Raw genomic sequence first — 12,950 nt, forward strand, 5'->3', positions numbered from 1 at the left:
AGTGTGCCCCTTTTTGCTTCACGTTAAAGCCCACGTTAACTAGGTTAACGTGGCTTCTAACGTGGCTTTGCCACACTTCGAGAACGTTAGTGACACTCAACATTATCACTAATGTTCCAATGTGCCCCTAGATCTCACGTTAGATTCCACGTTAACTAGGTTAACGTGGCTTCTAACGTGGCCATTCTTAGCTATCCCAACGTTAGTGACAATGTTGAGTGTCACTAACGTTGGCTCATCATTCATTCCTCATCGTTAGCTTCCACGTTAACTAGGTTAACGTGGAAGTTAACGTGGCTCTTTGGGGGGTTGTGTGGTTGCTTCCAACGTTAGTGACGATGTTGAGTGTCACTAACGTTGTCGACAACTCTCACTTCTTACGTTAGCTCCCACGTTAACCAAGTTAACGTGGGAGTTAACGTTGGAAGTTGCATCCTTAGGCCAACGTTACTGACAATGTTGAATGTCACTAATGTTGGCTTCTCTTCCCCCTTTAACTTGGGCTCTAACGTGGCCACTCATGAATGTTTGCCAACATTAGTGACAATGTTAAGTGTCACTAATGTTGGCTCAACTTCCCTTCTCCACGTTAGAGTGCACGTTAACTTAGTTAACGTGACTCTTAACGTGGGCACTGATGGCTTTGAGAGTGTTATTGGCAATCACTTTTCTCATTAACCTTGCAAGTTACCTCCCTTTCCTTGCTTCCTTTTGTCCTGAAATCAAGCAACAGAGTGCATCAAAGTTCTAGTCCAAGTCATGGGTAATGCAGCATACAATTTGTCACCAAATTCATGCAAAATCCTCATGAAATAATGTAAAATGCACAATGTATGCTTGAATCAAGGTGTAGGTGAATATCTACCCAAAACTAGCTTATTTCCTAAAAAAATGCATGAAACTACCCTAAAAACAGTAAAGAAAAGGTCAGTGAAACTGGCCAAGATGCCCTGGCATCACAACACCAAACTTAAAGCTTGCTTGTCCCTAAGCAAGTACTGGAACAAGAGAATGATGAATGGAATATCCAGAGGAATGAGTCATTCTTGTGGAAGTCATATCACTGATTTTATGGTGGTTTCATGCATAGCAACTTAGGTTCATTTCTGGCTTTTCAGACCTTTATCATGTCTTAAAACACTCACTTTGCTTACATCCCATGAGACTTCTATTCATTGATCCCTTTATTGTCATTTCAGAGCTTATTGGTGTTCTTATGCTAAGTGCTCTGTAAGGGGGCAACTTTTTAAGATAAGCTTTCAGCCAACACTCCCAAACCAGTTGGATCAAGGTACTAGGTGTTGAAGCACCCCTAAGGACTTACTCCCTCAAGTCTCTGCCCCAAACATACACACCACAGGCATATAGTTTATTTATTTTCTTTTCTTGAGACCTTGGTGTCCAGCACCTCTTTGGGTTACTAAATGCTCTGTAGTGAGGGTTACTCTTGATAGTGGATTTTCAGATGATAATCCCGGGTTAGTTAACCCAAGTTACCAAGTGATAAAGCACCCCAAAGAGCTTATTCATCCAAGTAGATCCCTCACACAGGAGTACCACAGACACATGCACCATTGGTGCCTAGCCTTATTGCTTACTTTTTTTTTTCTTTTTTTTTCACTTCCATTGCTCTTTCCCTTTTTCTTATTAGGATCTTCTTATTAACTTAGTCTCATGGGTATATCCAAAGTTAAGTATTCAGGATAGATAGTTGTCCTCCTAGCCTTGTGGTTGAACCAACTTAGCTAACTTACGACTACCCTAAAGATTCATGAATGCACTTCCACATTATGAACTCTACTCTGGTCTTTTTTAAAAAAACATAAACATTCTCTTCTTCATTTGATTTAAAATGGACAAGCTTACAAGTAAATAAGGGAAAGATGCACTGACATTTAAACCAGAAATCATGGGCCTATTCAGAAAGAAAACTTAAAAGACAGAATTTAAAAAGTTTAAACATAACATGGAAGCAGGTTCTATTTTATACAAGATCTTCCTTATTTTAAAGCATAGAAAACGATGGACTAAAAAGAACTCCACCACCTTTCATTCATGTGGATGCCCATGCTTCCATCCTTACTTGTCCTCATTGTGTCTCTCTTGAGTGCTTGTGCTCCCTCTTCCTTTGCCTTTTCCAAGCAGCTTCTTCCAGAAACCACCATCTTCCATCTTCTTCTTGAGTGTCTCCTTTTGCTGTTTAACCTTCCTCTCTTCTTGTTCTACAAAATCTTTTTGGACCTCGTCATATGTAGGGATGGCATAGTGTAGCTGATGCATATTACTAGTCATGTAGTTCAACTTGGCTTGAGTGTTCACATAGAACTCCTCCCTATGTAGTTGCCTTCCTTCATTGAGTACACTGAACTCGTTGAAAGTTTTCATTTGGGCTATCTGCCGCTGGTTGAGTTCTTGCAAGTGCTTCTCTTGAAGCTCTTGCCTCTCATTCACTTGGTTGATGGCTTGAGTGAGCCTGGAGTAGTGTTCCTGCTGCTGCTCCATTTGTTGTTTTTGTCATGCTTCCTGTTAGCTCAGCCAGTTGGTTTGAAGGTTCAGTATTTGCTCTTGTCCTTCCATATGTCTCATCCCCAAATCCTCAATGGCTCTTAGAAGGTGACTCATGTTCAAGTTGGCTGGATCAGAATACTCTCCTTGTTGACATTCTTCCTGATGAGGTTCCTCTTGGTGAACTCTTTCTTTTGCTTTTGCTTTTCCTATTTGTGGTATTCTTTGTTGTTGAGCAGGTGTAGTATAAACCAATCGCTCGAGTGTAGCTGGCCTCCCTGGGTTCACCTAGTCTGGATTACTGTCCTCAAATACTACCTTGGCCTTATTGCATAAGCGGAGAATGGTGTTGGGGTACCAAAGCCTGGCACCTAAATCAACCTTCTCAGCCGAATCTTGAATCCCCTCGGCAATGAGCTCATTCACATTGATCTCCCCACCTTGTATTAAGCAATGCACCATAGTAGCTCGATTGATGTTTACCTCTGAATTATTTGCAGCTGGTAGAATGGACCTCCTCACAAGTTCAAACCACCCCTTGGCTTCAGGGCTCAGGTCTCCTCTCTTGATAAACTTGGGTCTCCCATCTGTGTACCTCTCCCAGTCAGCTGCTATAACACAGATGTCTGCCACTATCTCTGAGAGCTCATTATTATCAGGGCTTCTACTTATCCTTGCCTGATAACTTTCCTCATCAAAACGAGGTGATTTCAGGTGAAGAACTCTTGTTATGGCATTTGGGCTGAAGTCCACCTCTTTTCCTCTTACGTAACTTTTGAAGGTTGGGGCCTTGGTTTTATCCTCTCTTACTACATTCGCATAAAATTCTTTGATGAGGTTTCCATTGATCTTCCCCTCTGGACTTGTGAGCAATTGCCACCCCCTCTGTTCGATTTTCTCCAGAATTTGTGGTGACTCATCTGCATTGATTTGGAAGATTAATTCTGGCAATATCTTTCTCGCCCTTATCCGTTCGAATTCACGTTCATGAAAGGCAGTTTTGAATTTCTTCTCATCGAAAGGAACACTCTCCATGGGTTCCTTCCTCTTTTGCCTCTTTGAGCTTGATGATGCCATGAATTGAGTTGCTATTTTGAGATGGAGGTTGGAGGATACGGAGAGATGAGGAATAGGTTGGCTAGGACAGAGTGTGATGAAGGGGTTTGAGCAAGCCGAAAGTATGAAGTGTGGAGAGTGGGAATTTGAGTGTGAGGAATGATCATGCACTAAGGTTCACTTATATAGGGAGATCATGAGTGGATGGAAAGTGTGGATTGTAAGGATTGTTGCTTGATGGACGGTTGAGGTTGTGTATGAAGGAAGGACAAGGATCATCACTTAATGAAAGTGATTGGTTCGGTCTTCAAGGGTCTTCTTTCTCCAATGTTGCATGGCAGCGTTTCCCCATGCATTCCCTCTTGAGACATGTGTGTAGTGCTCTTCATTAAGTGGCGAAATCTCCCCCATTTAATTGTCCAATCAATCCCCTTTTTATGCTCCTTTTCTTTTCCTATAAAGACAAACTAAGAAAAGTAAGAAAAGATATTAAAATGACCATATGAACTTTACGGCTAATATTAATAACAGGGAAGAAAGGATTTGATTGTTTATTTATGAATTCCAACTAACTAACTAACTATTGGTGGGTCCTTATATGCATTTTGGTGGCACCATGGGGTGACACAAAACTTTGTTTGAAGCAATGTGATGAAAAGTTTTGTTCAAAGCTCCCAAGACTAGCATGCATCTTGGTTTGCTTTGAACACCAAACTTGTTCTTCACTATATACTGCATGATAAAGATTTTACCAAGTGTTTGTCAAGTTTGGGTTGAAATTCATAAACATTGATTTATTCATTATTTTAAAACATATAAAACATGGGTTGCCTCCCATGAAGCGCTTCCTTAGCATCACTAGCTTGACGTTTTTCCTTCATCAGGGTGGTTGGTAGTGCTTAAAGTCCTCCCCTCTTGCTGTGGACTTATATCCATTGGTTGGATCAATGATCTTCACATGTTCCAGGGAAAGAACTCTGTTGATAGTGAAGACCTTAGGTAACTGAGATGGTACAGTGGGGAGATTAGGGGGAATATCTGGGAAGTAAGCTGAGATAACTCTATCCCCTGGAGAGAAGTCTTCCGTAGGAATTTTCTTGTTCCTCCACCTCCTTGGTACCTTCTTCTTTGTTTCTTTTGATGTTGCCTTCCCCTTGGTGACCTCTTTTTCTAGAGGAGTTGTGGTGCTGTCTTCACCTGCTTCTAGAGGTTTAGGTTCCTCCAAATTTTCCTTGAGCTGTGGCAATTGCTGTTTTCCTTGTTTATCTATTAAGGGGATCTCATAATGAACTGGCTGTGCTTCAGTGCTTGTTTCCTCCTTCAGTGTCTCATTATCATTTGTGCTTAGTTACTTGTCCTCCTGATCTGTTTCTTGTGAGAGTTTGAAAACATTGAAGCTGAGTCGTTCATCATGGATTCTCAATATTAGCTCCCCTTTCTCTACATCGATAAGTGCTCTGGCCGTAGCTAGGAATGGTTTTCCTAATATGATTGGATGAGTGTGACTCTCTTCCATGTCCAGGATGACAAAGTCTGTTGGGAGAAAGTATTTCCCAACCTTTAGCAACACATTTTCCACCACTCCTATTGCTTGCTTTTGAGTTTTGTCAGCCAGTCTGATGATTACATCTGTGGGTATTATCTCATTGATCTGCAGCCTCTTCGCCAGGGATAAGGACAGTAAGTTGATGCTGGCCCCCAAATCAGATAGTGCTCTATCGAACATAGTTTCACCTATGGCACAACGGATGTGAAAACTCCCTGGGTCTCTTCTTTTTGTAGGCAACTCAGGTTGAATAAGGGCACTACATTCCTTGTTCATCACTATAGTCTGGCCTCCTTTGAGTGAGCTTTTCCTGGGCAGAAGTTCCTTCATATACTTGATGAATGCAGGAATTTGTTGAATTGCCTTGATGAATGGTATGTTTACATGCAGAGATGCAAACAAGTCTAGGAACCTTGAGTATATTCTCTTTCCCATAGCACCATTGAGCAGTTGAGGGAAGGGTGCATAGAGCTTCAGCAGCTCTTGTTGTGAGATTTCTGGTTCTTGGCGGTCTCTATCCTCCTCCTTTGTTGAGTTGTCTTCAGGTTGTTTGCAAAGTTTGCCTTGCTTGTCTTCAGTCTCTTGATCACTCGCAGTAACCATTTTGCAATCTTCCCATCTTACTTTCTTTGCTTCTCCTTTGGAGTTTTTCTCCGTGTCACTTGGGAAGCTATCAGTAGGTTTGGGAATCTTCTCAGCTAAATATCCCACCTGGAATTCCAGCTTCCTGATGGTCTCTCCCTGGTTCTTAATATTGGCTCGCACCTCCTCTTTGAACACCTTATTTTCTTGAATCTCTTGGCATATTTCTTCAAGTAAGGCCTCAATCTTAGAGAGCTTGTCATCAATTGATGAGTGATTTGGAGCAGATGTGCCATTTTGGTTTTGATAAGCGTGTGGAGAAGTGTTGTTGTGGGGGTGTTGAGATGTCCTCTGTGTGAATTGCTGGTGAGCTATATTGTTGTTGGAGTTGTAACGTCTCTGGTCTTGGTTTTGATCTTGCTCACTTTCCCACCCAAAGTTTGGGTGGTTTTTCCATCCAGGGTTGTAGGTCTTGGAGTATGGATCATAGTTTTTCCTTGGTAAATTCCCAATGTAGTTGGCTTGCTCTTGACTCCCCTCTGCTTCTTCATTGACTTCTTCTTGGGTTGTTGATGAAGTGGAGATTGCTGCTACTTAGTTCATCTCCATCTTCTTGGTGAGGTCAGCCAACTGCTGGGTAATGAGCTTGTTTTGGGCCAACAGAGCATTTACATTGTTTAGCTCCATTACTCCTCTTGTGTTCCCTCTTTCGGAAGCATAGAAGTAATCGTTCTCTGCTACTATTTCAATAACATCTATGGCTTCCTCAATAGTCTTCTTCTTGTTCAAAGATCCTCCAGATGAATGATCTACGGCCTTCTTTGACTCATAAGAGAGTCCTTCATAGAAAATGTGCAGCTGCACCCATTCGTTGAATATGTCAGGTGGACACCTCCTTGTTAAGTCCTTGAACCTCTCCCATGCTTCATATAGAGTCTTACCATCTTGTTGCTTGAAAGTTTGGACCTCAGCTCTCAGCCTATTGATTCGTTGAGGAGGGTAAAATCTTGCTAAAAATTTGTTCACCACGTCTTCCCAAGTTGTCAAGCTTTCCTTTGGGAAAGATTCCAGCCACTTGGCTGCTTTGTCCCTAAGTGAGAATGGAAAAAGAGCAGTCTATAGGTATCAAGATGAACACCATTAGACTTCACTGTGTCACATATTCTCAGGAAGGTGGTCAAATGTTGATTGGGGTCTTCTTGAACACCTCTTCCAAACGAACAGTTGTTCTGAACAAGGGTGATGAGCTGTGGTTTAAGTTTAAAGTTGTTGGCATGGATTGTTGGCTTTTGGATGCTACTTCCACAATTGCCTGGGTTTGGATTGATGTAAGAGCCCAAAATTCTTCTATCCTCCCCAGCATGATTTGCTCTACCTCCTCCCCCATGGTTGTGATCCTCTTTTTCATGGTGGTTTTCCATGTTGTCTTCCATGTTTGTTTCAAAGAATTCCTCTTCTTCCTCAGCACCAACCACTTTCTTTCCTCTTGCCTCCCTCCTTAATCTAAGGAAGGTCCTCTCAGGTTTAGAATCAAAGGAAGTTGAAGCCCCGCTTCTTCTCCCTGTCATACAACCATCAAGTGCAAGCAAGAAAAGACAGGTGCAGAAAGTATTTGTGTCAGAATTACTGTTAGTTGTGGGTGATGCAATATATCAAACAGTTAGTGGGTTAGCAAACAGACTTGAAAATAACAAAGAAAAACAAAAGAGTAGAGGGGGAAGGGAAGAAGTTTAACTAAAACAAAAAGTAAATCACTCAAACAAAAAATGAAATTCACAAAATAAAAATGCTCAATCTAGTGATCTTCCAATTTAATCATTGTTGATGCACAATTAATCCCCGGCAACGGCGCCATAAACTTGATGCGGGGAAAACTTGTCTCTCAACAAATCTCCCTTCGGCAAGTGTACCGAATTTGTCGTCAAGTAAAAACTCACAATAGAGTGAGGTCGAATCCCACAGGGATTGATTGATCAAGCAACTTTAATTAGAAGAATGTTCTAGTTGAGCGAATCCAGAATTTGGGTTGAGAGTTACAGAAAATAAAATGGCAGGAATATAAATAACAGAAAAGTAAATGCTAGAATTAAAGGACTGGAAGTAAATGACTGAAAATAAATTGCAGAATTGTAAATGGGAATGGGGGATTTGCTCATAAAAGTAAATGGCAGAAATTAAAGAGAATGGGTAAGATCAGAGATGGGGAGTTCATTGGGCTTAGGAGATGTTGCAATTCTCCGGATCAAGTTCATTTTCATCTCTTCCTCAATCAATGCACTCATTGATCTCCTTGGCAATCTTAATTGATTGAATTACAATTTCTTGCAATTCAATCTCTCAAGTCTTGATCAATAGCCAATTCCTTGGTCAATTGCTCATGAGAAGAGATGAAGTATGGTCACTGATTATACCACATGCATTTTCCAAATCAAGTATTGAGAGGGTTATAGTCACATACCCATCCAAACCCAATTTGGTCCAACATGAGAAAGCATTTCTAGCTTCATCTCTTCATTCCTCTTTCAAGGTTCAAAAGAGATCCAAGTTTGAATAGCTTCTTTTCCAAGATAACTACTCAATGGGATAAAGATCGAAAGCTTTCAAGTAAAATCAAGAGAAAAGATAGAAGAAGAATAATGAAAATTAGTATTGATCCATCAAATTACAACAGAGCTCCCTAACCCAATGAAAGGGGTTTAGTTGTTCATAGCTCTAGAAAATGAAAATAAAGATGGAGAATACATCATAGAACTAGAAATTGCAGAGAAAGTAAAATACAGAGAGTAATTCTCTTTTTCCAGCCTCCAGAACTCGTTTAACAATTCAAAGCTACTCCTATATATACTACTCTTCTCAGCTTCTAGTTTGCTCTTCAAGTCTTTGGCCATTGGATCTTGAGTTTGAAGCAGTTCTTTTCTTTATTTGGGCTTGGCTTTACTTGCAGAGAGAAAGTGCTAAGTGGGCAGAGACTTTAGCTCAGGGCGTTAGGGGTGTTAACATTTAGTGAAAGTATAAGTTTGAGAACGTTAGTGACACTTAACATTTTCACTAACGTTCCAATGTACCCCTTTGCCTCACGTTAGAGCCCACGTTAACTAGGTTAACGTGGCTTCTAACGTGGCCTTGCCAACCTTCGAGAACGTTAGTGACACTCAACATTGTCACTAACGTTCCAGTGTGCCCCTTTTTGCTTCACGTTAAAGCCCACGTTAACTAGGTTAACGTGGCTTCTAACGTGGCTTTGCCACACTTCAAGAACGTTAGTGACACTCAACATTGTCACTAACGTTCCAATGTGCCCCTAGATCTCACGTTAGAGTCCACGTTAACTAGGTTAACGTGGCTTCTAACATGGCCATTCTTAGCCATCCCAACATTAGTGACAATGTTGAGTGTCACTAACGTTGGCTCATCATTCATTAGGCCAACGTTAGTGACAATATTGAATGTCACTAACGTTGGCTTCTCTTCCCCCTTTAACGTTAGAGGCCACGTTAACTAGGTTAACGTGGGCTCTAACGTGGCCACTCATGAGTGTTTGCCAACATTAGTGACAATGTTAAGTGTCACTAACGTTGGCTCAACTCCCCTTCTCCACGTTAGAGTGCACGTTAACTTAGTTAACGTGACTCTTAACGTGGGCACTGATGGCTTTGAAAGTGTTATTGGCAATCACTTTTCTCATTAACCTTGCAAGTTAACTCCCTTTCCTTGCTTCCTTTGGTCCTGAAATCAAGCAACAGAGTGCATCAAAGTTCTAGTCCAAGTCATGGGTAATGCAGCATACAATTTGTCACTAAATTCATGCAAAATCCTCATGAAATAATGTAAAATGCACAATGTATGCTTGAATCAAGGTGTAGGTGAATATCTACCCAAAACTAACTTATTTCCTAAAGAAATGCATGAAACTACCCTAAAAACAGTAAAGAAAAGGTCAGTGAAACTAGCCAAGATGCCCTGGCATCACAAATTGCTCAGAAGTCTTGTAATTTTTGAAAAATCCTTTATAAACCTCCTATAGAATCATATATGCCCCAGAAAGCTTCTGATTGCTTTCACATTGGTAGGTGGTGGTAATTTTTCAATTACATCTACCTTAGCTTGATCCACCTCTATTCCCTTGATTGAAATTTTGTGCCCAAGGACAATTCCTTTAGTCACCATAAAGTGACATTTTTTCCAGTTTAAAACCAGGTTAGTCTCTTGGCACCTTTTAAGAACAAGTGCTAGATGGTCAAGACAGGAGCTGAATGAGTCTCCAAATACATAGAAGTCATCCATGAAGACTTCTAGAAATTTCTCTACCATGTCAGAGAAAGTAGATAGCATGCACCTCTGAAAGGTTTCAGGTGCATTACACAAACCAAATGGCATCTTTCTGTAGGCAAATACTCCAGATGGACATGTGAATGCTGTTTTCTCTTGGTCCTGAGGATCTACTGCAATTGGGTTGAAACCTAAATAGCCATCCAAAAAGCAGTAGTATTCATGACCTACTAGTCTCTCTAGCATCTGGTCTATGAATGGTAAAGGAAAATGATCCTTTCTGGTGGCTGTATTGAGCCTTCTGTAGTCAATACACATACGCCACCCTGTAACTGTTCTTGTAGGAACCAGTTCATTCTTTTCATTATGAACCACTGTCATGCCTCCCTTCTTGGGGACAACATGGACAGGGCTCACCCAGGGGCTATCAAAAATAGGATAAATAATCACAGCCTCTAGTAACTTAGTGACCTCTTTCTGCACCACCTCCTTCATGGCTGGATTTAGCCGCCTCTATGGTTGAACCACTGGCATAGCATCATCCTCCAATAGGATCTTGTGCATGCATCTTGCTAGGCTAATGCCCTTAAGACCACTTATGGACCACCCAAGAGTTGTCTTATGTGTCCTCAGCACCTGAATTAGTGCTTTCTCTTCCTGTGAATTTAAAGCAGAGCTTATGATCACCAGAAAAGTGTCACCTTCTCCCAGAAATGCATATTTCAGGGATGGTGGTAGTGGTTTGAGCTCGGGTTTAGGAGGCTTATCCTCTTCCTGAGGAATTTTTAGAGGTTCTTCTATTCTCTCTGGTTCCTCCAGATCAGGCTGAACATCTTTAAAAATGTTCTCTAGCTCTGATTCGAGACTCTTAATCATATTGACCTCTTCCACCAAGGAGTTAATAACATCTGCGCTCAGGCAGTCTTTTGGTGTGTCTGGATGCTGCATAGCTTTGACAACATTCAACTTAAACTCATCCTCATTGACTCTCAGAGTTATCTCTCCTCTTTGGACGTCAATGAGGGTTCGTCCAGTTGCTAGGAAAGGTCTTCCTAGAATGAGAGTTGCACTCTTGTGCTCCTCCATTTCCAGCACTACAAAGTCAGTAGGAAAGGCAAATGGCCCAACCTTGACAATTAGGTCCTCAATTATGCCTGATGGGATTTTGATGGAGTGATAAACCCCGATTTTGTGGTTCATCTTGTGCTTAATTTAGGGGATTTTATCACCTTTTTCCACATTTATTCAATGAAATAGCATGGTTTTGTAATTCTCCCTTGATTTGTGCTTAAATATGAAAACATGCTTTTTAGGCTTTAAAATAGCTAAATTTAACTCACTTTAATTCCATTCGATGCCTTGATATGTTTGTTGAGTGATTTCATGTTCATAAGGTAAGTATTGGATGGAAGAAGTGAAGAGAAAAGCATGCAAAGTCGGAGAACTCATGAAGAAATGAAGGAACCGTAAAGCTGTCAAGCCTGACCTCTTCACACTCAATTAACCATAACTTGAGCTACAGAATTCCAAATGAGGCGGTTTCAGTTGTGTTGGAAAGCTAATATCCGGGGCTTCAAAATGATATAAAATTTGGCATATGTTATTTCGCGTTCAGGGGCGCGCACGCGCCATGTACGCGTGCGCGCTGATGCTACCCATGGCCCACTAAAGTGAAATCGCCCCCAGCGATTTCTGAAGCACTTTGGGCCTAACCCAACTCATTTCTAATTCTATTTCATGCAGAATTCAAGCCTGGGCAAGGAGGGAGCAATTGTTTGTAGCATTAGCATCATGTAGGTTAGTTTCTAGAGAGAGAAGCTCCCTCTTCTCTCTAGAATTAGGTTAGGTTAGCTTAATTCAATCTGAGATCTAGGTTTAATCTCATCTTTTCATCTTGTTTCCTTTATGATTTCTTGTTTTACTACTCTATTCTTCTTAGTTCTCTTGTTAATTTTACTTTTATGTTTATGAATGCTCATGTTGAATTTGTTTACATTTAATGAAATTTAATGTTTGATATTCTTTTATTGATGATTTGAGTTATTGATTTACTTTTCTTGCAATTGGTAGTTGGTAGTTTTATTATTCTTGCATTTTTACTATGCTTTCCTTTTATGCCTTTCAAGTGTTTGACAAGATGCTTGGTTGGTCTTTAGAGTAGCTTTTGAGCATTCTTGGCTTGGAAAGAGTAATTGGGCAATCTTGAGTCATTAATACCCAACTCATGTTGGTGATCTAGAGTTGTTAGCTAATATTGTTTCCATTGATGCTAATCTTTTGCTAATTTAATTAGTAAGTTGATTAGGACTTTTGGATTGAGATTAGCTAGTCTTGTTAGACTTTCTCTCATGGAAGATAATACGATACCTTCTTCCAATGTTGGAGATGACGTAATGAGATAAATTATTGTTTATATTTGTGACATGATTAATTAGTCTTGTTTGACATTCTCCCTATGTGAAGATGACATGTTACCTTCTTCCGTTTGTTGGAGTTGACTAAATAAGATGAATTGATCTATGCATGACTAGGATAGAAAGCCTATGATCTCAACCCTTGCCAAGAATGTGTCTCTCTTTATTATTTGCTTTCTCTTATTTACTTGTCCTCTTTAATTACTTGCTTAATTTACTTTTCTTGTCATTTATTTTAATGCCCTTCTTATCAACCCAAAACCCCCTTTCCTTGTGAGACGACCCGGAGTTCAAATACTTCGGTTAATTCTTATTTGGGGTTTGTACATGTGACAACTCAAATTTTTGTATGTGAGGACTCTTTGTTGGTGTATAACTATACTTTACAACGAGAATTCATTCAATTGAGGAAATTCTATATCAACAAACTCATTAAAATGGCGCCGTTGCCGGGGAGTTGCAATGGTGTTACATTATTGGCTATTGTGAATATGTGAATATGTTTGCCTTTTGTTTGTTTGTTAGTTTTTGTTAGCTTTAGGACTTTGTTGCTTATTTTTGTTAGCTTTTGTTTTTGT

General features: G+C 40.4%; 1 non-coding gene across 1 annotated transcript; it reads left to right on the forward strand.

Moving 5' to 3' along the window:
* Window positions 1–6,566: 6,566 nt before the first annotated feature.
* Window positions 6,567–6,670, forward strand: LOC112774876 (small nucleolar RNA R71). Its single transcript, XR_003189332.1, has one exon. It is a non-coding gene; the product is annotated as a small nucleolar RNA R71 (small nucleolar RNA).
* The last annotated feature ends 6,280 nt before the right edge of the window (window positions 6,671–12,950 follow it).

This window comes from Arachis hypogaea, chromosome 18 (genome assembly GCF_003086295.3).
Source record: "Arachis hypogaea cultivar Tifrunner chromosome 18, arahy.Tifrunner.gnm2.J5K5, whole genome shotgun sequence".
NCBI classification, from domain to species: Eukaryota; Viridiplantae; Streptophyta; class Magnoliopsida; order Fabales; family Fabaceae; genus Arachis; species Arachis hypogaea.